Here is a 25,024-nt window from a genome sequence, read left to right as displayed (position 1 = left end):
CTAATATTGTTTGGACATTGCTAAACTTCACTAAAACCATGGGTGTGCAAGTTTTCATGCTGCTCAGCTTCGCTTAGCTGGTCAGCTCAATGCTAAGCACCATGGTGTTTTTTTAAACGTTACTGAATGACGTGTAAGGGTGAGAAAACAGCCTTTATTAAGGCCAATAGGTGGGAATTCTGCACCATTTGTTGGAGTCTGCTTATCTGCTGATATGCCAGGTGGTGTTGTAGATGGCATGTGCTTTCAGGCGCAGAGATAGGTGTGCAGGAGTCTAGGGATTTTGTTGGGCTCCTCATACAGAATTATGAATGCAGACTGCTGCAGGGTGGTTACCAGGGCTCAGAGTGTAATGCTGAGGCATGGGATTGGTTGGATAGGGATCTTACCAGTGCTACTGGTATCCCCCCCACTGGTGAGAAGTGTCATCACCATTATGGTTACCTGAAGTAAAAGAAGAGGGGAACCCTGGGCACCTGGGTCCAAAAGGCAAGGGACTGGCATGCCCCAAAGATATGTAAGTATTTTTCCACTGTTTTATCAAAATGCAAGCTGAATATGTGCAAAACTGGTATGTGTTAGAGTGTGCTAAAGGTTAAAATCAATTCTGGTATAAAAATGCAAAATAAATGAGACATACAATAAAGCTTGCTTAAATGTAGTAAAAGAGTTTAGCAATATGTAATGAGCATCCATACAATAGTGTGGCATAGCTCTGACTGTATCTATTAATAGACATGATTTTTATAAACTCAGCAATACGTGCTCTTTTACAAAGCTGTTTCCTCAGAAAACATGTTCTCCCACAGTATCAGAACAGATAAATGGACATGTTTTTTCCTCAAAAATATGCTTTTTCAATATCAGCAGCAGAACAGTTTGATGTATTCTTGCAGATGTCTTTTTTCAGACTTCTGTTAATGGACATGGCCTTTGTTAAAATCAGCAGAAAAACAATTCCTGATTACATGACTTCTCACATCAGCAAAAGCGCTTAAATGGTTTCACAGAAGGACAACAGGAAAGTCTATCACAAAACATATTCTATAAACAAGTCTAAAAAGAAAAGCATCAGCAGAACAGATGTTTCCTATAAAGCTCAAAAAAAGATAGTAAGAGAAAAACAGCATTTTAAGTGCATGAGAAGAACAGTATAAGTAGACTGTTAAATTTCAGCTTTGTTAGAGGTGTTTGGTAGGGACACACTTGTTCAGAGGTGTTATATTGGAGAAGTAGTTATAATCTTCCATACTAATCAAGAGAAAAGTATTGGTACATTTATGCTACAAACTAACAGAAGAGTATGCGTTGTTTGTTACAAGAATAAGTTATTTATTAGTAACTGTGCTTATAGTAAAATAGTATTGTGCTGCAAGGTATATTTGCTTATTATTAGAGGCTGCAAGGTTCTGTGTTTAAACAAACTGCAAATACAGTTATGCAAAACTCTGTGTTAACCAGACTTTGATTCAGCAGTTCCAGTACAGCCAGCAAGACTTTGTGTCTTAAGAAGACTTTGGTTCCAGTTCCAGTATAGCACAGCAGCACCTTCTTTCAGAAAAATTTCTGTATGCATAATGGTATGCTTATCTCCCAACAGCAGCAGCTGAGAGGACTTGCGATATTCAGTCACATGCCGGGTGACTGGCAAGGTTGTGCCATGTGTGTGGTAAGTATGGATATGTTATGCTACCTGTAGTGCAATGAGCAATAAAGAATAAGAAAAGTATTGCAATAAAGAATAAACAATAAAAACTGTTTTGTAATAAATGGGGAATTAGAAATTTAGTGCAATAAATGGGCAATTAGAACTGTAATGCAATAAATAAACAATAACAACAGTATTGCAATAAACAAGAGAATTATCAGCAATACCAATAAAGTGTTAAGCAGCATTGTGGTTTCCTAAACAAATCTGTCTTAATATTTGCAGCACAGCTGTATTCACTGCATGTGTGTTCTACTGTCACTGCAGTCAAGTGTAAAACTGTAATAGTTCTACAATGCAAAAGGAATGTCCTGTAAAATGTTTTTATCAACTAATAGTATGGTTCAAGGTTGTCTCCTGGCTAGTTTCAGTCACATAATGCTCTCATTTTCTTCTACTTTAGGAACAAAAGGTATATGGCTGAGGTAGCCCACTTTATGAGCAGATAGTATGTGTAGATTTCACAGAGAATTATCAGCAATACCAATAAAGTGTTAAGCAGCATGGTGGGTTCTTAAATAAATCTGTCTTAATATTTGCAATAGGGCTGTCATCATTACATGTCTGTTCTAAGTTGCTGCAATTAATTGTTATATTATTTGCAGATGTCCCCTGCAGTCATAGCTATTGGGTTCTATCCCCATGCCTGCCAACTAAGGCATGATGCCTGTCTAGTTTACTTAATGTACACAAACATGCCTCTCATCTGTCACAATTTTTCATAGTGTAATTTCAACTGCCTAATTTGTTTGTTCCATGATTACCACATAAATTATTACCTGGAATGCTATACATTTTCAAATCCATTTACATAGCACTTTGGTAGTTATGTAAGTCTACATTATGTGAAACTGTTCTGCTACTTGTGTACCTGCATTTGTTACTGCTTGACCCATACTGTCCCATGCTAACAGCTTGAGAGGTATGTATGTACTACGTCAGCTATAGAATTGCAGTCACTGTACTCGCAACTGACACTGCACACATGTAAACATTTGTAGTTCTACTGTGTGTAGTAATATTACATGCGAGGTAACTAATGGTAGTTTTTTCTCTCCCTGCCCAGCCCTTATCTTCTTTAATTTATTATTGTTATTTATTATTATGATTTAATATTAATATATTTTGTTACACTGTTTTACTGGCCTTATGGTTTAATTCATACTGGTTTGCTGTTAACACATTTATTATGTTATTTAATGTTGTGTTACACATAATATACCTTAATATATATTTGGATTAATAAATATTATGTTCCATTCTGTTAATAGTAACATTGGTTTAGTTAATACTAACTTTAACTTATTGTTATAACTACTTTACTACAGTGCATCAAAGTTGGACGGGTCCTCTTGATCCGCCTACCTCGCCTCCTCTGGCCATGGCACAGGGTCCCAACACATCTGGAACCCAGTCTGGTGGTGCCCTCTCTGCTGCCCCTGCTCTACCTGTGGCATCGGCTAGTACTAGCCCATGGGACAGGGATGGGCCCCCCTCTGGGAATAGTGGTGGAGGGGGAGTGGCCACCCATGACAAACTGCTGGGTTTGGTGCAAAGGATCATCTACAGTGGGTTTGGATAATCCCTGCATTGGATCGAGATCATGCTGGCCACTCTGGAGGAGTAAGCTCAACCTAGGGCATAGCTTCCACCACTGCCAACCTCGAGGTAGTAATGAAGCATTGTCGGCAGTCCCATGGGTGGGGATGTGAGTCATACTGCTACCTTTTGGAGGCACATGGGACTGAGAATCCTAAACACCCTCCTTATCCAAGGTGTTTACCCCCTTCTTGTGTCACACACCACCCTTGCCTGCTGTCTTGTCTGTTTTGTCTGTCTGCAAAAGTTTCCTCACCTACCCAACTTACCTCCCACAAATGTACCTATGTCCCTCCCCCAATATTCCACTCTCACCTTAAAAAAAAAAAAAAGTGGGCACCCATCTCCCAAAAAATTCGTCCCATACATAGCCCTCCATTTCACACACGTATCCACTGGATGCACATAATTTGGTTCATTTGACTTAATAACACAATTATGTTGTCCTCACCCCTCTCTCTGTGGGGGTTAGAGTCCAAAGTCATCAACAAATTCTATCAAAGTGCACAGTTGTTGCTGTACAAGAAATGGATAGCTATGATTATTTCCTACACCTTTCCTGCACATACCTACCTGCCTTTCACTATGTATTTCCCCCTGGTTGCACCTATTTCACCACTTTCCTTTCGCCCCATTTTTCTTTTCTTTATATATATTTTTAGTGCGATGCTGTGTGATTTGCCACATCACTCAGCTTCGCTAAGCTCAGATAAATGGACCTATATTGATATGTGTGTTTTAAATAATACACATGTACAAAATAAAGACCTGTCCCCTACTTTGACTTCAAAACCATCACACCAGTAGGGTGCTGCATTAACCTGCCATGCCAGACAGCTGTTAATTAAAACAGGTGGTTTAAGCCAAATGTAGTAATTGCAGGTTACTGTCATTAAGCGTGTTTTAGCAGAGCTACGCATCTTCCCACATCACGCAAACTTGCTTAAAGTTAAATGGAAAGATTGGGATTGCACCTTGGAATCTTGTGCAAGAGTACATTACTAGAAAGCCAAACAAGAATAGATGTAATTGAGGTCTCTAATAGCAGGTAAATGTTTCCTTTTATCAGCAACATTTACAAGTACACCTGCTAGGGCATTACTGGCAAAATACATGTACAACAGGGACTGTGTTGCAGAAATACATCCATATAAAGCCATGCACATAATGTCTGTAAAAATAGTATGTCACAGCCTGTATGTGTGTACATATAGCTTGCAAATACACCTGCTGTAACAGTGACTCAGTAGCTCAGTCTGTTGAATGTCTTGCAAGTAGTACATTTTGCCAAACACAGTCCTGGGTTCAAATCAAGTGGTGTGTAGCATTTAAATAACATTATTGTGAGGCCACCAATTAATCACTGAGTCATGCAATCTTTATCAACACAATGCATTACAAATGAAATGTGTGCTTGTCACTGATGGAAGTCACAGGCCTGTAGATGGGAACATGTGTTACATATCCCTATAGCAAAATTATAAGTGCATAAACTGTTATGAATGCATTAATATGCATTCACAGAGGATTTTAACCCAGGTAATGCAAATGAGGCCCACTACTATCAGAGTGCACTACACAATCCTTTTAAATTAACAATGCAGATTAGCACAGTTGAACAACTAACATACACATATGAAGCCCCTGCTTGTAACAAGGACAGCCAGAATACACATTCCAAATGAGTACCAGACTGTAACGCATGGCCTGATAGTCACCCAAATGGTGGACATAATGTTATATTTATCCTGTGTTGCTCAAGGACACAACAAACATGTAGCCTGGTACTCTGTTAATGATACAGTTGCCTAACATACTTTCCTTAAACACATGCCTTAACTGGAGTGGAATGGCTACCCTCACTCTGACCCTGCCTCTACTACAAGGCTGCAACAGCTGCCACAGTTACTCCTACAGCATGTTGTCACCAAAGTGTTCACACTATCTGCCTAGGCCTATTACCTACAGCAGCAGCTGCAGCCTGTACCACACACATCTCTGTGTAACAGTAGCTTCTACAGATCTACCCTCTGCAATGATGTAATCTCCCCACCCCAGTAATATCCAGCACAACATATCAGAAAGGGCTTGTAATCTACATGGAGGTCTTATATGTTGTACAGTGGTTGCATGCCATTGTCTGATAATAGTGCAAATCAGCTGTGTTGCCAGCAATTAGCATTTCAGAACCACAGATTGGTTAAGAGGCAATAACCTGCTAATCAGAAGTATGTTAAAAGGCAAACATGCTGGCTATGGGGAACCATTCTGTATGAGACTTTCTGTACACAGAATATGCATCTGCAAAAACTTAAATATCACCACATATCAACAGAGGAGTTTTGCACTCCAGCAGGCATGCAACCTTTTTGTTTACAACAGGATGCAGATGTGTGAATATACTTACAGGGAATAGGGGTTACAGCATTAAGCCTTTCTTAGAATGGCGATAATGACATGTTATTGATATCCAGATTTGTTACACCTACAGAGAACATACAATACATCAAAAGTGGAATGTTTTTTGTCAATGTGGGACACTAGTCTCTTGGGACTGTCCCTTTATAGTGGTTGTAATAGCACACTGCTATTTGTTTGGCACTGTTGTTTTGACAAATTATCAGGAGGGCTGTCCCTAGGGAACACACTACAGTAGACTCCAGTGTTGGGTGTATGATCATACAGCAGTATCTGTCATGCACACATGAGAATAGCTGACTATTGCTAGTATCTTAGTTGTAGCTACACATTTAGTATGTTTGCACACTGTAGAATATGACATGTGTATTCATCCACACTGCCAGCCATTCTGTTCTTGCTGTATCTCTATATAGTGTATTTCCATGTATGTGATATTGACATGTGGTCTCATTCTGTTGTCTTTAAGGACACATGTACCCAAGGTACTGTGTACATTTCACGGATGCAGAAAATTAGATTATACTTGAAGACCTCCGGCAACCCCATGAACTCCTAGTGTCCAGGGGAAGGCAAAACAGGAAACACTGGGAAGCATTGTGGGCTAACCTTGTCTGTGACATGAATGCTGTAGGTCATTAGAGCAGGACATATAAGCAGGTTTGATACCACTTAATGGACTTGACCAATGCTACATGCAGAAGAGCAGCAGATGTAGCCAGGGATCATGGCATGACCAGTGGAGGCCTGCAGCAGAGCAATCACTCTCAGCCACTGAGGAATTCCTGGTGAACCTTGGCACACATGACAGCTCCCAGGCATCCATCACACCATACATTGTGGATGTAGGTGCCACAGTTTCCATAGCAGAGTGGTGTGCAGGTAAGCTTAGTTTGATCACAAGTGCAATACTGTAGCATTCAGTGTATTAGGGTGTACATACTCTTATGTGGGTGTCAGAAGTGTATTCTTTATGGGGGGAAGGGTTTAACTGCAGTTTGATTCTTCTGCTCAGATGTTGACTGATATAATAATTAACACAGTAGCTACTGTAAATGTGAGATATATGGATGCATTACCTTGTCGTGGTACTGACATTACCTCTCCCTTTACTTTTCACAGGTCCGTCAGGTATCGGACAAGGCCATGGTCCTGCTCCAGGTAAGCCAAACACTGCTTTATTATAGATGTAGGTTTACAGCAATGCAAGTGTCATCCCAGCCCTGCTGCCTGGAGTGCTGTACTATTGGCATGATAGCCAATTGCACAAATATTTTATGACTGTACACATGTTACAGTCATACGTATGCCGTGTAGGTGTCACCACACTGATATATGCAACAGTATTATCAGGGCATTGCAGATAGCAATATGTGTCAAATGTGCAGAGTCTCCACGAATGTCAAAAGTGAACCTCATTTTTCCAGATGAGATTGCTGTATAAAGAGCATTATTTTCAATTAACTACAGCTGTTACTGGGAATGGTAATGTCCTCTTGTCCTACTATATGAGGTTGGTGTTTCAACAGGTCTGTAATAGTGCCAACAGTGTATAGAGGTCTACATTTATTGTAACATAGTACTGCAGAGCATAATAGTGTAGGTATTAATGTACTGCTTTTTCCTTTCTTATCACATGTGACCAAGGGGGTTGGTCTCTGTTCCCTACACAACCTGATGCCATTGTCTCTTCTGATGGTGGCCACAGTGAGGCACAGGTGAGGGTTTTAGGGGATGAATATGTCCCAGAGGTTGACATCACTCTTCTGCCCTCATTGTCACTGCACAGTCAGTATGCCTACAAATACCCAGTCCTCAGATGTTACAGATATTGGACAGTCAGTTGGTGGGGGCATTGAACAGAAAAGTGTGGCAACCATGGCTTCAGTGAGTGTAGACATTGGCCATAGCCAGAGACCTGGCAAGGTTCCTTACAGGTGGATTGATAGGGGTGCTCATAGGAGGCCTGCTGTCTTTCCAACACTGTTGCAGATGCACATCACAGTTCACTCGGCACATGTTTTGGGCCATCATGGAGGCACAAGCACACTGTGAAAGGAACTCAGATATATGCTCAGCGTTATGGGTGCAGCACAGTCTGACATCCATGACTGCCTCCACCACATTGTGACACCCTGGATCTGTTCAATGTTGCAGTGGACAGAAGCTGAGGGAAGACACTGTCTGTCTTGGAACACACAGTGTCCATGCTGGAAAGTGTGGTTGGAGTTGAGTGTCAGCTTCATAGATGTAGGTCAGCAACTCCATCTGCTAAGAGTTCACATGGCCATGCACAATCATGCTCCTGTAGTGGCAGTACATCCAGTGCTATAGAGGGGAGTGTGCTGTCCACAGCGAGATGTGGCAGGCCATGGGCTCATGGTCCTGGGTGTTCCCGTGGAGGACACAGTCCCAGCAGACAGCAGTCACCATGAGGTACTAGCACTGCTTCTGACCTTGGGTATGTATGTGCCAGTGCAACTCCTGGCAGAACCAGTTCCTGTGTTCGGGGCCAGAGATGGTGAACTGTCAGCTCTACCATGCATGGTTCAAAGCTGTCCAACATACACGCATGTATGGCTAGCACTGAGCTTGACTGCGTACAGGCACACACTCACACACCACTGTCAAATGCAGGTCATCTACAGACACACACAGCACAATTTCATGGTCCATCTTGTCTGCTTCCCTTCCTGAGTCACACACATGCTGCCAACCTTTTGGGTCAGCCTAGGTCCCCTGCACCCCCACACAACACCCTGTGCAAGTGATGATACTTGTGCCACATCCCCTGCCATTCACATCATCTATGCAGGGAAATGAAGGTATGTGTCTGATGCACAGGGTGACTATGTAAATTAACATGTACTTGTGTAACGCATTGTTTAGCCATGCCACTTGTAGTGGTTACTGACAGATATTGCATACTGACATTTGTAATGAGTAAGCCACATAATTTTGTGTAACTTTTGTTGTATGATGTTGTAATAGCTGTATACACACACAATGAAATGTGTGTCATGAACCTGTTTATGTTTCTGTTTCAGGTTCTGTTGGGGACACCTATGGACACACAGCAGCAAGACAGCCATAGATGTCACAGCACAGAAGAAATATGTCCTTAGCAAGGTGCAGCACTATAGCTCTAAGAAGTGTGGACCTCGAACTATGGAAATGACAACATTTACAGGAACCTCTAAAAATCCTGCGTTCACAAACACAGAAAAACAAAAATAAAATGCACAATTTGTATGTGCTAAGTCCATATGTGTGTTACAGGCTAACAAGGACAATGGCCTCAGTCAGCATACTCATGGATCCCTAATCTGTGAAAAGGTCTGATACTCTTGATAAGTCTTACCAAGGTGTTGGTAGCTAGCAGATCTACAAGTTAAACAAGAACCAGGCTGCCTGAAGCTCTCTCCCAAATCACATTTAATAAAGTCAATAAAACAAACAATATGGTAGCAACAACAGAATAAAACTTTCTAAAAAATAAAAAAAGCAAACTCTCCAGTTAAGCACTTTTGTCATGTCTTGACATCTTCAGAACTGTGAAGGAAGAAATACAACTTGCATTAAAATGTCTGAATGAAATCAGCTGTTTATAACACACCCCTTTATAACCACTAATCATCGGACCTTGATATTTAGAGGCACTTATAATTTAAAGGCATACAGTGCTGACAGCAAAATTCCATTTATAAACTCAAGATGACAATTAATTCAAAATCCAATATAGTCACAGTAATAAGCCTGTCAATTTATTTAAAACAGTCAATGCAGGCTTCTCTTGCCTGCAGCTCACTCACAATCAAAATATTGTAATTCAGTTCTGGTGCACTCACAACATCTAACTTAAGCTGCCTTTTCATTTCCCATTGTAACAGTCTGCTTCTCCAATCACCTGAATATGCCCCCAGTTCAATTTGCTCCGATCAAAAAGCTAAACTTTTTAAAATACATGTAAGTGCTCGCATGTCTAGCCAAGGCACTTTTACTGCCATTCTCGTTAATGCTATCATCATGCTGGTATATCCTCTTTAATACATTCTGGGTTTTGCCCATGTAGAAAGCACTGCCTGAATCACAGGTAGCTAAGTAAACCATGCATTCAGACCAGCAGTTAAACTTTCCCCTTTTACATACACCATTGTCTTGTCTTCCAAAAGTCATCAAGATCGACATGGATAAAACAACACTGTTACACCGCCCGCATTTCCTAGTGGTCAGAAAACCAAAATCAGGTGCTCGCATGTCTAGCCAAGGCACTTTTACTGCCATTCTCATTAATGCTATCATCATGCTGGTATATCCTCTTGTTTAATACATTCTGGGTTTTGCCCGTGTAGAAAGCACTGCCTGAATCACAGGTAGCTAAGTAAACCATGCGTTCAGACCAGCAGTTAATCTTTCCCCTTTTACATACACCATTGTCTTGTCTTCCAAAAGTCATCGAGATCGACATGGATAAAACAACACTGTTACACCGCCCGCATTTCCTAGTGGTCAGAAAACCAAAATCAGGTTTAGTAAGCATTTCCAGCAATTGCTTGATGTTCTTCTTGTTCCTGAATATAAATGAGGCCCCTCCTGAAAGTACCTATAAATTGAGACAGCTTGCTGTAACAAAAAACATTTCTTCTGTATAATCTCCTGAATCTCTCTGGAGTCTAAGGAAAAATGCAACACCATGTTGGTCTGAAAGTTGCAATGGTTGTCATGCCTACTAATATCCTTGATTACATATAAAATAATGGGGGTGCATTTGTCCTTTCTACCAGCCCACACCTTTTCCTGCATCTCCAAAATAACAGATGAAAGGTATTTCCTTTCCAAAAACATGTCTTTCACTTGATCAAAGCTCTCCATTCACTTAATATCATCAGATGTCAGTCTCAATATACGAACAAATTGAATTTTGATTATACCCTTCTGATGAAGAGGGTGTCAGCTCAAAAAAGACAAAAATGTGTTATAAAAAGTGAGCTTTCTAAAAATCTGTGTTGTCAGTTTTCCTCCTGGTTGCTTGATTAGCTCTATGTCCAAAAAATTAATGTGGTCCTTATCCATATGTCTAGTGAAGTTAAGAGAAGTAGTACTGTTCCTTAAATCACCAAAACATCTTTCAAATTCCTCACTGGAGTCCTTCCAAATAATTAACAGACTGCCCAGGTATCGAAAATTCCCCAAACAGTTCACAAAGCCTTGGAGCTTGAACACCTGCTCCTACTCCCACCGTAGGAGCACAATATTTGCAACAATGAGGCACAAGCTGCTCCCATTGCCACACCAGAATGTTGCTTAAAAAACTCACCGTCAAAGGATGAATAATTATTGTTAAACACAATGTTCCTAAACTCTGTCATAAGTTTGAAGTCCACCTCAGAAAGTGACCTGTACTTGGAAACTATGTCCTCAAACCATTGGGGGCCCTAATCCTGAAGGATGACTGTGTACAAACTACAGATGTCACAGGTGAGAAAAATATTCACAATTCAAATTGATGCTTCTTAACTTGTCTAGTAAGTCCCATGAGTCCCAAACAATATGAGCAAATCTGTAAAATATTAACTTCAATTTGTAATCAATAAACTTAGCCAAAGGTTCTGTCTGAACCACAGGCAGCCAAGATGGGATGAAAGGGGGGTCTCACATATTTTAATGAATTGGAATGAATCATAGGAATACCAAAAATCCTAGGAATCTTCAGGTGTTCCACTCTTAAATTATCAGATAACCCTTGTGAGATGGTGTCATACAAAAGTAATTCATCAAGAGCCACCTTAATGGCTCTATAGGAAAGCTGATGACTTTTGGAAGACAAGACTTAATGGTATATGTAAAAGGGGAATGTTTAACTGCTGAATGTGATGAACTTAGGTGTATTATTTTATTAAAAGCAGATTCGCTCCCTGGTTTGAATAATAATGTTTCTATCAAACCAGTTTTGCAAGCACATGGTTTAAGGCATTGATTTTATAATTTTTAGAGTGATCTTATGAATGGTTTTGCCCTACCACTCCCTGAGTAGCCATGCGACCTGAATTTTTTTTCTGATTGGGTAACTTGTACATTTGGGTAACTTGTACTTTTGGTTAACTTGTACTTTTAAAAGTGCTGTAGTTTGTAATGGAGCATTATGGCCTGAAGAAGTGGCCTCCAGCTGTGAAAGCGCTTAACTTTTACTTGCTTATTTTTTATTGTTTTTCTATTAAAGTTTTATATTTGTCAGCCATGGTGGTTGAGCTTGTTTTTACCTGTTGGATGTCTGCTTGAGTTGCCTTGCTCAGCAGACATCAGTGCTTCACCAGTGATGGTGTTCATCTCTCACCCCTGAGATTTAGAGTAATGGCCACAGCTACTGACACCCCCATAATGCAACTTAGATGCACTGTTCAGGGAAAAATTGGCAATGAGAACACCATCTTTATAGAATATCATGGTCATGCTGCTACACGGTGGGTATGGCAACACTGAACCCCACTCTGTGGAATGTGTCATCACCGTGGATTATGCAGACATGTGTGCAGTCAGCAACATATGGTTAAAGGCTGTGGACAGCACCACAGCCATACCAGACTACATGCCCATCTACATCTTAACACCTCAAAATGACAGTGTTCAAGGTAATGCAGGTGGTGTATACACACTCATTAAGGAGAGATACACATCCAGATTTTGTGAAACACTGTGATTTCCTGGAGACACTTTAGGTGCCATTCAGTACTGGAAAGGCACATAATTAAGCAATAGCCAGTTACAGGAGCAGCTCCATGTATCCAGACACCCATTGTGCATATTTGGATGTACATGTGTCTGCCAAGATATATCAGTACACCATGTTTTGGTGTGGCATTGAGTGACCACCAGCTGTGTTGCTTAGTCATGCTGCAGCTCACTTGCCCAAAAATTAGACTATGTCCTAACGTACAATGTCCTGGAGCAATGCTATGTCATTTCCCCAAGGGGAACCAGTGTATTGCAACATGTGTTTACCAATATGCATAACCACTGCAGCTCCACCAGTGTGAGATCCTACCTGGTGGGATCTGACCACAGATCAGTGTCATTAAAACTACCAGCACTATCCCCATTTGTAGACAAAATAGACATATTTTTCAACAAATCCATTTATTACCTTCTGTGAAATGGTTTACTTAGCTTGACTGCACCTCCCACCTCTGATGGAATGGCATGTATGCTCATGAACATGGCTGTTCCTGACAGAAGGAACACAGGCTCCTCATGGCACAACAGACCTGCCTGGTGGACAACTGCCATTATCAGGCTGTACAATAGGAGGTGGACATTGCTGCGTGACAGTTGGGGTGAAGGTGCCCCCCCCAGAATGGTGACACAGCCTCCGCAGCTACAACAATCACATAGTGTTGTGATGTTGTGTTGACACATTAAGTGACAAAATTAGCCACCCAAACAAAGCAGAACCACAATGCACAGTGTAGTTACACGTGTAACCTCAAAGCACAGGCCCAGATTGTTGGTGAACTCAAACTTAATGATGCCATATAAAATGGGTCTGCACCCATAATTAACCTGTAGTCCCACACGTTCTGCATCAACTTTACTCCCCTGTCCCCAACACATGTGACGCATGACATTCCTACAATCTGTCCCATAATTTCCATACCTACAGAGCAGGTCATAAATGGCCTCTCTATGGAGGATATACAACATCTATTGGACATGCTAACATCCTAGGCTACATCCTACATGGGATGTGTCATGGATTACTAACACCATTGGGAACACCTTGCAGTCATACTGAAACCACTGACTTGAACCTCAGCTGACTGGACAATGCCAACTGTTATACCTTTGCACAGAGGTGGTGCATGCACTGACCACAGGAACTATACACCTCTTTGCCAGAGTATCCATATCTGTATGACCATAGAGGCAATCATCGGGTCTATATTAGAACATCAAAGTTTCAAAACTTTGAATGTTCTAATATCGACCCCTATTCAGCGAAAGCTGAAAATATTGAAGAAACAGAAAAACAATTTTTTTCCTAGGGAAAGAATTTGGTTGTCCACTTCTGTTGCTTCAGTATTTTTGAGCTGTGGTGGAAAGTTACGGGTCAGGTTCAGGTAAGTGTGCAATTGAGTGCGGGTTAGGTTAGTTAGGGTTAGGGTGTGGGTTAGGTATGTGTGCGATGGTGTGGACATGAGTGTTAGGGTGGGTTAGGCGAGTTAGGGTGCGGGTTAGGTATATGTGCGATTGTGTGGACATGAGGGTTAGGGCAGGTTAGGTGAGTTAGGGTTAGGGCATGGGTCAGGTAAGTGTGTGACTGTGTGGGCGTGAAGGTTAGGGCGGGGTAGGTGAGTTAGGGTTAGGGCGTGGGTGAGGTGAGTGTGTGATAGTGACAGACCTTAGGGTTAGGGTTTGGGTTAAGATAAGTGGATAGTTAGTGGTGTGTGTATAGTTTAGCATAGGGTTAGGTGTAAGATTTTAGGTGTATGTGTGTGGATTGCTGTTTGCTTAGTGTGCTTGTGTTGTGTGTATGTGTTTTGGAACAGCGAATTTTTTTCCCCTAGGAAAACATTCGCTGTTCTGTATGTTCTATGTTTTCAGCTTTCTCTGAATAGTGGTCGATATTAGAACATTCGAAGTTTTGAAACTTCGAATGTTCTAATATAGACCCCAATCATCATGGAGGTGATCAGCACACATATATATGATCGACACACAACTGACTGTACACAGTTTGGATGTCTGACAGGGGGATCATGAATGTTAAACATAGTGGATATTTCTGAAGCAGTCACCAAGGATCTGGGTGAGGGGACATCATGGCATACAACCCCCTGGACTGAGCCACGCTGTCAGACTATATCCCCCACTCAGGCATCATGTACAAAGCGCCCACTTAGGCATCCATGGTACTCTTATTGTAGGGGTCATTTAGTGGCCCATTGATGGCACACATATTCAACAAAGGGACATCCACCTTCAATAGCTGAACTGTAAGCAGCAGTGTTCAACAGGCTCAGTCCTGGGTTCTCTAGCTCTCAAGTGCTTGGAATCCATTTACCATGATACAAGCAAATACTGACTGTCTGTGGCTAACACTGTTGGCTGCTCCCTGCAAAGTGTGAGCACTCATGGAGTCTGTGAGTTATGTCAATATCCTACAAGAGGGTATTGATGAACAAATGCCTGTTGATATAGTAATGGCCAAAAACTCCATGCAAATATATATGTAGTATCATTTCCATCACTAACACCTATGTACCTGGTATGTAGGACATCAGTTGCAGCATGTGATGTATATACTCAGGGGTGAAAGAACTGGCATACAGACCTGGCCACACAGGTTGACACCTAATGTGTCTGAGATCACCATGTCTCCCCAGTGGTATTATGGGAATCATGTATCATAGCTCAGGGAACAATCACTCGTAATTGACATACTCATAACATCCATATACTCTTCCCTCAGCATGTCAATATCTTAGTGCAATGGTCATTTGGTAATGAATGTTTCCAAGCAGTACTGGCAATTGCACACAACAGTATGGTTCCTCACAAGGGAACTTCACATCTTCAGTATGTGTTCAATGGGGATCATCTGAAATGAGTGCAGTTGTAACCTGTGGTATATAGACTACTCAGAGGAGATCTCTGCATTGCAATGTGTGACCATGCTTGATTGCAAATTCTGCATATCTGTAGGTAACATAGTACATGGATTCATCACTGTGAGGACAGTAACCTAGTATGTGACATTAACAATACATGCTGGTGAGAGAGATTTGTCTAGCAGACTTTAACCCACCTTTGCAACAGAGCCCTGGCTAATGGCAAGCAGAGCACCTCAGTGCACCTCAGCACATGCCATCTGTATGACTGGCTGGGCAAGCATCATTTCACAACAGGGCTTCTGCCTGCATCCTTCTTGGACTAGGAAAATATGTTCTGATCATGTAAATAAGGGTATACAGTTGTCTATGATGGTGATGGCTGTATGGCCAGTATGCTAGTGAAATTCAAATGTTGTATGGTATCATAAGCAGATATAAATTGCTCTAACAGCCACACACACAAACATGGCTACACTGATGATAGCACCACTTCCAAATACTGCTTACAGGACATGGCATGGCACACAAATAGTCAAGTTGGCTGTATGTAGATTAGAACACTTACCTATGTAATGGTGTACACTACAGATCACAGTACATGATGCACGCAACACACCACATGTCTGATAGTACTGTCAGTATAAGACATATTATGCTTGATGACATCAGCAGGCCGAGTTGTGGTCAAGCATTTGGAGGGCCACATCACCTGCTACAACTAAATTTCTGTAAAAGCCTACCTTTTTATCAGTTACTAAGGGGACCATATTTATGTAATATGGACATACACATACACTAAGTGGCCTTCAATGAGATTAGAATCCTTACCTATCTAGTCTTACACACTACAGATCACAGCACTTACTGCACAGACCACAGTTTTAAGTCAAACTCTACAATGGCAGCTAGTAGCCTTAAGGTAGATGACATCATCAGGCCTTGTAGAAGAATGGAAGTTTGGAAGCCAGCAGCAACTGACATGGCCAAAAAGTACATAACTATTGTACTTTTTTAGATAATGAGGATTTCTCAGCTGTGGGGCAGCGGGGTGCATACACATGCATTGAGTGGCCTACAGTGAGATTAGAACCCCTACCTATCTAGTCTTACACACTACAGGTTTCAGTACTTATTGCATGCGCTACAGCTAATCTCAGATCCTTCAATGGCACCTGGTAGTCTTAAGGTAGAAATATATTATCAGGCCTTGTAGAAGAGGGGCAGTTTGGAAGCCAACAGCAACTTGCAAGGCCAAAATGTGCATAACCATCATAGTTTGATTGCCAATGTGGGATTCTTAGTTGTTTGGCAGGGGGATACATGCACACACACATACCAAGTGGCATGCAAGGAGATTAGAACATATACCTATCAAGTCGTACACACTACAGATTACAGTGCTTATTGCATGCACCACAGCTGATGTCTGTTTTGTCTGTGATTGCAGGCAAACTACTTGTGGATTACACAAACTAGGCATGTGTTGAACAGCATCTGTGGCCTGTGGAGTGATCTTGCTTCATACTGTTATCTGCATCTAGTATCCTTACAGTGAGATAACTGTTATTATCCTAGCTATGTGTCTACAGTTATCAGTATGGCCATATGTGGCTGTTTGCACTTGGATGGGCAATCCTGAGAACAGGTAAAATGTGCCCTGTCCATGCATGCATAGACAGCATTATATATTACACCACCTGCTCACCTGTTACTGTATATGTGGTGACACCCAGCAGGCACAGGGGTCTATAGGTATGTGCATTATGTACTGTTGAGCCCTTATTTTGGATCATTTGAGCAGCAATATAGATGTGTGATAGAGCAGATTTACTCACCAGTATTAGGGTATGTAGGACAATACAAACATCCACGCATGTATTTCTGTATATAAGAGGGATGTAGATATAAATGTAGCTGTGTGTGTATATGTATATGTGTTATGTAGAGATATGGTGAGAGACTGAGATGTATATTTTTATATATGTACATAGCTACATATATAGACATATATTTATTTGAAACTACATAGAGATAGATATACTATGTACAGTATGTGAGAGAGAGATAGTGACAGACAGCTATATATACATATATGTATGTATGTATAGACATATTGATACATAACAGGTCATTCTGATTAAGGGGCAACAGGATTGCGTTCAGTTTAACTAAGTGTATGGGCATGCCCAGTGGGAGTGTCAGTACTTATAAAGTGACTTCAGGCCACAGCTACCTGCACTCCAGTCTGGGATTTTGTATGTTACGGGCACTGACATCTGTCCCTGTTTCTGCAGTACTGCACTTCACTCAAAATGGCCATGGCATTCTCCAGCTGTTAATTTGTGACAGAGGTTCATAATGTTACACCATACACAGACTGACAGTCTGTGACAACACCAACATAATAATACTTCAAATGCAAAATATGTGGATACTTCCAGATTTGCACCATCAATGGCATCACCCATGCTAACCTGCCTAGTCCACTGGGCCACAGAAGATGCCAACCACAGAGGAGTCATTCATCACACAATCAAAAGCATACATATGGTTGTTATTCCTGTGTTAAGTGAGACATACAATGTGTGCTTGATTTTTGTGTTAGTGCCCTGAGTTTGCCTAGACGGCTGATATATCACTGATGACCTACTGTTACAGTGGTTATATGGGGAGACTGCTGTGTTGGGTGTGGGGGGAGTATGACATGTTCTGCTGGGATACACAGTAGTCCAACTATCATGTGACCCCACTGTTTAATATTTCCCTTGCCTGATGTAGTGCATATTCCAACCATGAGGCCTAGTGAATATTAGGGAGCACATACTAGTGGACTGGGTAACTGTACTCCACTGCAGATGTTACTTGTGTCCAAATAGCAGACTATATTTACTTGCATAAATGCAGCAAAGCCATACATGCAATAGCATATTATAGTAATCCTTACAAGTAGTATGTACGTTATGGACTTACCTTACAAATGTAGTGGTTGACAGAACTGTAGTTCAGAGCTGACCCAGTCTGATGCAAGCAGTACACAGCCAAAACATGTATAGATACAGGTTGTGTGAGCTGCCTGGCATCAATTTTACCATATGTATGTGAGCAGGAGTAAGGTGTCAGCCCCTAGGGCCCCAGGTTGTCAGTGAATGTGCTATGCATTGTCTCTTAGTAAAAGCCAGGGTGTACTGGGCACACCTACATTTGCCTCCAGGGACATCATCAAGGGTTCCTCCTCCAAGTCCTCCTGTGTCTATGGCTGTGGTGACCTAGGCACTGGTGGGGGGCTGTGTATCCCTTCCTTTTGTTGATCCTGCTGCAGCAGTTTCTGCAGGATCATATTGTGTAGCATGACACATACTATGAACATAGGTTCATAGGTTCATAGGTTTATACTAGGCTATCTGCCCTAAGGCATTTATAAGCCTAGCCCAGAGTTTTCTGGCTTACCCCACCCCTTATGTTAAAAATACTGTGCCCATTAGTTTGTTGTGCCTCTGTCCAGCAGTGACACAGAGATGATTCCCGGGGTAAACCTACGATCTCCCATCCACCGGTCAAGATTTCTCTTGAACAGAGCCAGCGAGCTGCTCACATGGACCGGGATTTTATTCCACAACATAGGGAGTCTCTGGGTGACAAATCTATCCCTCCAGCATGTCCTATTTATATCCGTGCTAAGGTTTAAGTTGCTTGCTCTAGTGGATCTGGTAGATTTGGATTTTTTGAGGTGGAGCATGTCCATTAATTCCGGGTTGGACATGGCCTTGTATGTCAGGCACAGGTCACCTCTGAGCAGACGGTATGCGACTGAATAGAGCTGGAGTTTCTTCAGTCTGGCAGCATATGACAGATTTTGGAGTCCCTTTATCCTTTTGGTGAGGAGCTTTTGGGGTCTCTCCAATTGCTGCAGGTGTCGGGTGAGATACATCCCGAATGGGGCATTGTACTCGATCACTGGTCTGATAAGTGAAGAGTACAGGGGAACAATGACCTCACTTGATCTGGATGTGAATCCCTTCATGATCAGGTGGGCAATGTAGAAGGTTTTTCTAACCACTTTAGCAATGTGAGTGTCAAAAGAAAGGCCACTGTCGACCTGGGTCCCCAGGTCCCTGATAACCTTTTCTGTGCTTAGTGGATTGCCACCTATATGGTAGCTTGGGGTTACCTTGTTTTTCCCAAACGGTATGACTATACATTTTTTGGCATTTAACTTCAGGCCATGGCTCTGGCACCAGCTATCAGTTTCTGTGAGACCCCTCTGAAGGATATCTGTGTCCGATGTACTTTCCACTATGGCTCCCAGTTTGCAGTCATCTGCAAACTTTGTCAGCCATAGTCCTCCTATGTTTGCCTGTACTTCTGAGAAGTAGATGCCGAACAACAGGGGGCCAAGGACTGAGCCCTGTGGGACACCACTTGTGACCGGCTTGGAGTCTGACATGGCGCCAGCTACTCTAACCCTGTGGGTTCTGTCCTTTAGCCAGTTTGCAACCCATCTTGTGACATATGGGTTTACATTTAAGCTGGTAAGTTTCTCTATAATACCCGAGTGGGGTATTGTGTCAAAAGCTTTTGCAAGGTCAAGGTAGGCTGTATGGACTGCCTTTCCCTCATCAATGGCCTTGGTGACTGTTTTGAAGAAGTTGACCAAGTTCAAAAGGCATGATCTGCCCTTGACAAAGCCAAACTGGGTCGTCCAATGTCTGCAAGTCCCCTATGTCTTTGTTTATGAGTTTCATTATGATCCTCTCCACAGCTTTGCAGACCAGGCTTGTTAAGCTTATGGGGCGGTAATTACCAGGGTCCGTAGAGGCACCGCCTTTGTGGAGTGGGACCACAGTTGCCGTACGCCACTCCTTGGGCATGTATCCTGTGGTAAGGCTAAGATTAAACAGCTGCCTTATGTGCGGGTTTAGTTCCTCATTGAGTTCGTGTAGCACACAGCTGGGGACACCATCCAGTCCCATTGATGCTGTGTTTTTAGCTTTAGAGAGAGCAGCTTTCACCTGCACAATGGAGATGTCTGGGAGGCTGCACTCTGCTGGGATAGTTATCTCTCCTTTTGGGGGGGAGAGGGGGGTGAAGTTTGCACTGAACCTGTCTGCCAGTATGTTGGCAATGTTTGTGGGTTCAGTGATTTTTGTATCATTTTGTACTAATTCTGAGCATATCTGGGAGTTTCCACCCAGGTTTCTAACATACCTGAAGAAGGCCTTATGATTGTCTTTTGAATCTATGGCAATTTCTCTCTCAAAGTTGGCCTTGGATGATTTTATGAGTGCTCGTATTTTTTTACTAATAATGATCAAATGTGTCTTCTCTTTTATGGATTTTGCTCTATCATGTAACAGCTTTCTCCTCTTATTGTAAAGTTTGTTTATGGCTGGGGTCCACCAGACTGGACGTTTGCCCATGGTGGAAAGAGTCTTGGTTTTATTAGGGATTGCCTGATCTATGCAGTCCTGGAGGTGTTCGTAGAAGGCATTTGTAAGGGCTTCCGCAGCTTGGGTTGTGGTTTCCACTGGCTCGGGGGCCTTGAAGGATACCACACCAGTCTTGAATAGTTTGCTTTAGAGAAGTTCTTCACTGTGGTCTTTTTTGTTTGGGGTGGGGGCGGGATGTGGATATCCAGTGAGATTAGTTTATGATCTGATCTCACCAATGAGGGATATACTTCCGGTGTGGAGCATTTTGTCCCCATGTTTGTGATGATGAGATCTAGTATATTTTCTCCTCTTGTGGGAATGGTGACTAGTTGTTCCATGGCATTTGAATTTATGAACTCCAGGAACCTTTGGGCTAGAAAGTTTGGGCTTGAGTAATGTTCCCAGTCTATATTCGGGTAGTTGAAGTCACCCAATATAATGGTGTTTGGAGATACATTTATACCCTCCAGTGTCTTTAGGAAGGCTGTGTGGGGTTCCTGAGTTTGAGAGGGTGGCCTGTAGCATGCTACAAATTGTAGAGCAGTTTTGCCTATGGTTAATTGCACCTGGATGGTTTCTGATGCTTCGTGCATTGCCACCAACCTGGAGGTGTGGGTATCCTTGATGAATATGGATACGCCCCCTCCTTTTGTGGTGTGGTCCGGGTTTTGGGGCCAAAACGCATGATATGAGGTAAAACCTGATAGTGCCGGGGTGCTCTCAGGAGCCTTGAACCAGGTTTCAGTTACAGCACAGACATCGATGTTCTCCATACTGATAAGGGCCTCGAGTGCGTGCATTTTGAGATTCAGACTTCTGGCATTGAGCAGCATTACCCTTAGTTTCTTCCCATTTTTGTTTTCTAGGGTGGTAGGTTTAGAATTTGAGCCTTGCCTAAAAAAGGCACTATGGGGGTGGCAAGAGCCTTAGCCAATATCCGGAATCCCAGGGGTGACAGGTGCAAGCCGTCCCTTGCGAAGCAGCGTGGCTTGTCAAGCATGTCATCCCAGGCAGACAGACACTGGATCCCCTTTGAATGACACCAGAAATTAAGCCAATGGTTAAAGCTGATCATCTTGTCTCTATGTTGTGGCATCATTCTTGGTGAAGGAAGGATACTGCTCAGGGTCAGGGTCATACCTGCCTGGGCTACATAATCAGAGAGCTCCTCTATGTCTCTTTTCATGTAGTCCAGGGAGGTACGTCTCAGGTCGTTCACACCAGCATGGACAATGACTGTGTCATATTTGTACTTGCTGTGGAGTGACACGAGTGCTTGTGTTATGTGGAGGATTCTAGCGCCCGATAGGCAGCTTACTGTGACCCTCTCCTTGTTCAGCCTGGTGAGTGGGACGTCAGTGTGTCTGACTATGGAGTCACCTATGACAAGTATGTTTGGTGTTGTATTTGGCCTTAAGGGCTGTGACTGCTTTGCACACTGATTTTGTGGTTTATGTGTTGCCTGTGGTGTGTCATGAGGTGGCGGTTGCTTGGGTGTCTGCTTTGGAGGCCTCTGCTGTTTAGGTAAATTTTTGCTCAGAGCCTCCGAGTATGTCTTTGTGTGTTTATGTGTTTGATTCATTCTTGTGATAGCTTTATGTGAGACTGGTTTTGTGGTGTGTGTAGTTGCCTTCTCCTCCTGTCTGGTCTTGCCAGTCCTGAGTTGAGAGAGCTCAGCCTCCAGTTTGGCTAAATAGCTGCATCTCTCGCAAGTATTTGTGTTATGTGGTAGGAGGAAAGGGTTGTCTGTGTACATGAGGCAATTGTAACATTGCCTCAATATTCCCAGATTCACCAACTGGACAGGAGAGGACGCCAGCATCTGGCCCTTCGACATGCTAGAGAAATTAAGAAGTTAAGGGTGTAACTGAGTAAGAGAGGACTTAGTAAGGAAGTGGGTACTCCTGGGGGGGGGGTTCGCTAGTGAGGGACTTTGTATAATACAGAAGTGCTAAGCCTGAAAAGAAGATGCTTTTAAGACAAGTGCTGAGCTTTTTTTTTTTTGGAGAAAAAAAAAAAAGCTTTTAGGAACAAGTGCTGCACTTTTTAGTTAAGGGATATACTGTTTAGATTTTACTAGTAGAGCAGTTCTAAGGGAAAAAATGAAGAACAGACTTTATGGAGCCAGAACAAGTTTAACCTTGTTAAACCAGCGCTGCCTGATGCTGCTCTAGTGGCAACTCCGTGCTAAATAGTGTGCTTGATAGCAGGGCCTGGAAAGAGCCAGGAATTGACCCAATACGGCCAATAAAACTACAGTTTCAAGTCAGTAACCACTCCCACGGGGGGCAGGGAAGCTGCTCAATGTTTTTCACTGCCACTGATCAACAGAGAGACTTTCCTTTAGCCCAAGCAAAAATGGCCTCACAGAAACTTACAAACAGTTCAAGAACAGCAAGCCTGTAACTGAACTTTTTTAAATCTCAGAAAAGTGGGAAAAAAGCAAGATTTTTTTTTTGTTTTTGTTTTTCAGAGATAGCAGAGGTTCACAAGTAATATCAAGTTATAACAGTGCAGTAAATGACCCCACACAAGAGTGCTAAGTCAAAGACAGAAAATATGCAAGTTTTGAGAAAAAACGATTTTAAAATTAAGTGCAAACAGGAAATTCAGTAAACAGCTTTTGGTTGTGCTCTAAATACAGCTACCAATGCAGAAATCAAGTTTAACAAGCCAGAAAATGCTCAAACTAGGCAACTATGCAGAAAAACTTAGCAAATAAACAGAGAAAAAATACTTAAAATCTCAAAAGTGGCTCCCTTCTTCTCTCAGCGTTTTCTCCTCTTGATGGGTGCTTCACCAACAGCCATCAAGCCTGAAAAGACGCCAAACCCACATGCACATAAGTCTGAAGAGTACTGCTGGGTTCTACCAGATATATCGAGGCACCTGAATAAACACACACTTTATGATGTTTCTAGCTTGTGTGTGTGCCTCATTATGGCAATCTTTGGTGTGTGTGTGTGTGTGTGTGTGTGTGTGTGTGTGTGTGTGTGTGTGTGTGTGTGTGTGTGTGTGTGTGTGTGTGTGTGTGTGTGTGTGTGTGTTTGTGTATATTTCTGATGGGTGTCATCATCCATGGTTCCAGTGCCTAACCAACATCCCCTAGTAAATGGCCATGTGGGATGTCCCCCCTAGCAAACATCTGGTACAGCTGTGATGCATGCCAGATATGGGAATTTTGGTAATTGCCTGGACTGCCAGCACACACATTCATGATAATCCCCTGGGCATTTTACATGACCTGGCAGTTGATGGAGTGGTACATCTTATGGCTGACATAGATTCTACCCTCCTCACTGGGTGGTGCCTTGATGTGTACATGAGTGCTGTCTATGGCACCCAGTACTTCAGGGTAGTGTGCTACATGGTAGAAGTGTTGCATATTGCTAGTCCTCACCTCAGCAGTGAGGGAAAAAGAAATGTACTCACTGGCATGTAGTAGCATGGCATCCAGAAACTGGTGGAGTACCCTGGATGCTGATGCCTGTGACACCCCCATCATGTCCCTAGTTGGTCTTTGAAATGTACCTGTAGCTTGTATCTTAAGGGCTGCACATACCTTTGTTTACACTGGGATGAGTTCCCCCTGTTGGCTCTCTGTGTGAGTTGAGGGCAGCAGAGCTCAGTGAGTTCTTGTAGTATGTCCCTGTCCACCCTGTAGTGCTCTACAGTCTCCAGCTCATGTAGCTCATGGAAGGTTACCCTGGGTCTGTACACTATTCTCCTTCTCAGTTGAGGCCTGTTGTCAGCAGCAGCAGCAGCAGCATTGACTTCAGTATCTAGCACATACAGATGGAGCAGACCTGCAGCAGCCCCTAGCATTCTCTCAGTTAAAATTCCCAAGTCTGTACTCCAATGGCGCAGAGTCTTCTTCTTTTTCTTTCAGCTGTTCCCATTAGGGGTCAACACAGTGGATCAGCTGTTTCCATTTCTTCCTGTCCTCTGCATCTTTCTCTATCACACCAACCACCTGCATGTCTTCTCTTACCACATCCATAAACCTTTCTTTTTTTTTAATTCGCTTTATTTATTTGTAATAACATTCAAAACAGATTACATATAATCATCATAATAATAGAAAACATACAAAACTATTTACACTTATCCAAAGCCCAAAGACATAATTGAAGCAAATCATGCAGGTACAATTACATTCAATTTAATATATGATCAAAAAACATCCTCCAGAACTCCTTAAGATATGGATTCTGTTTCTGGTTGTAAAAAATATACCTATGTGCTTTTATGTGGTTGGTCGC

This window comes from Protopterus annectens, chromosome 4.part1 (assembly GCF_019279795.1).
Source record: "Protopterus annectens isolate FY-2018-M chromosome 4.part1, PAN1.0, whole genome shotgun sequence".
NCBI classification, from domain to species: domain Eukaryota; kingdom Metazoa; phylum Chordata; order Ceratodontiformes; family Protopteridae; genus Protopterus; species Protopterus annectens.
This window is presented reverse-complemented; position numbering follows the sequence as displayed.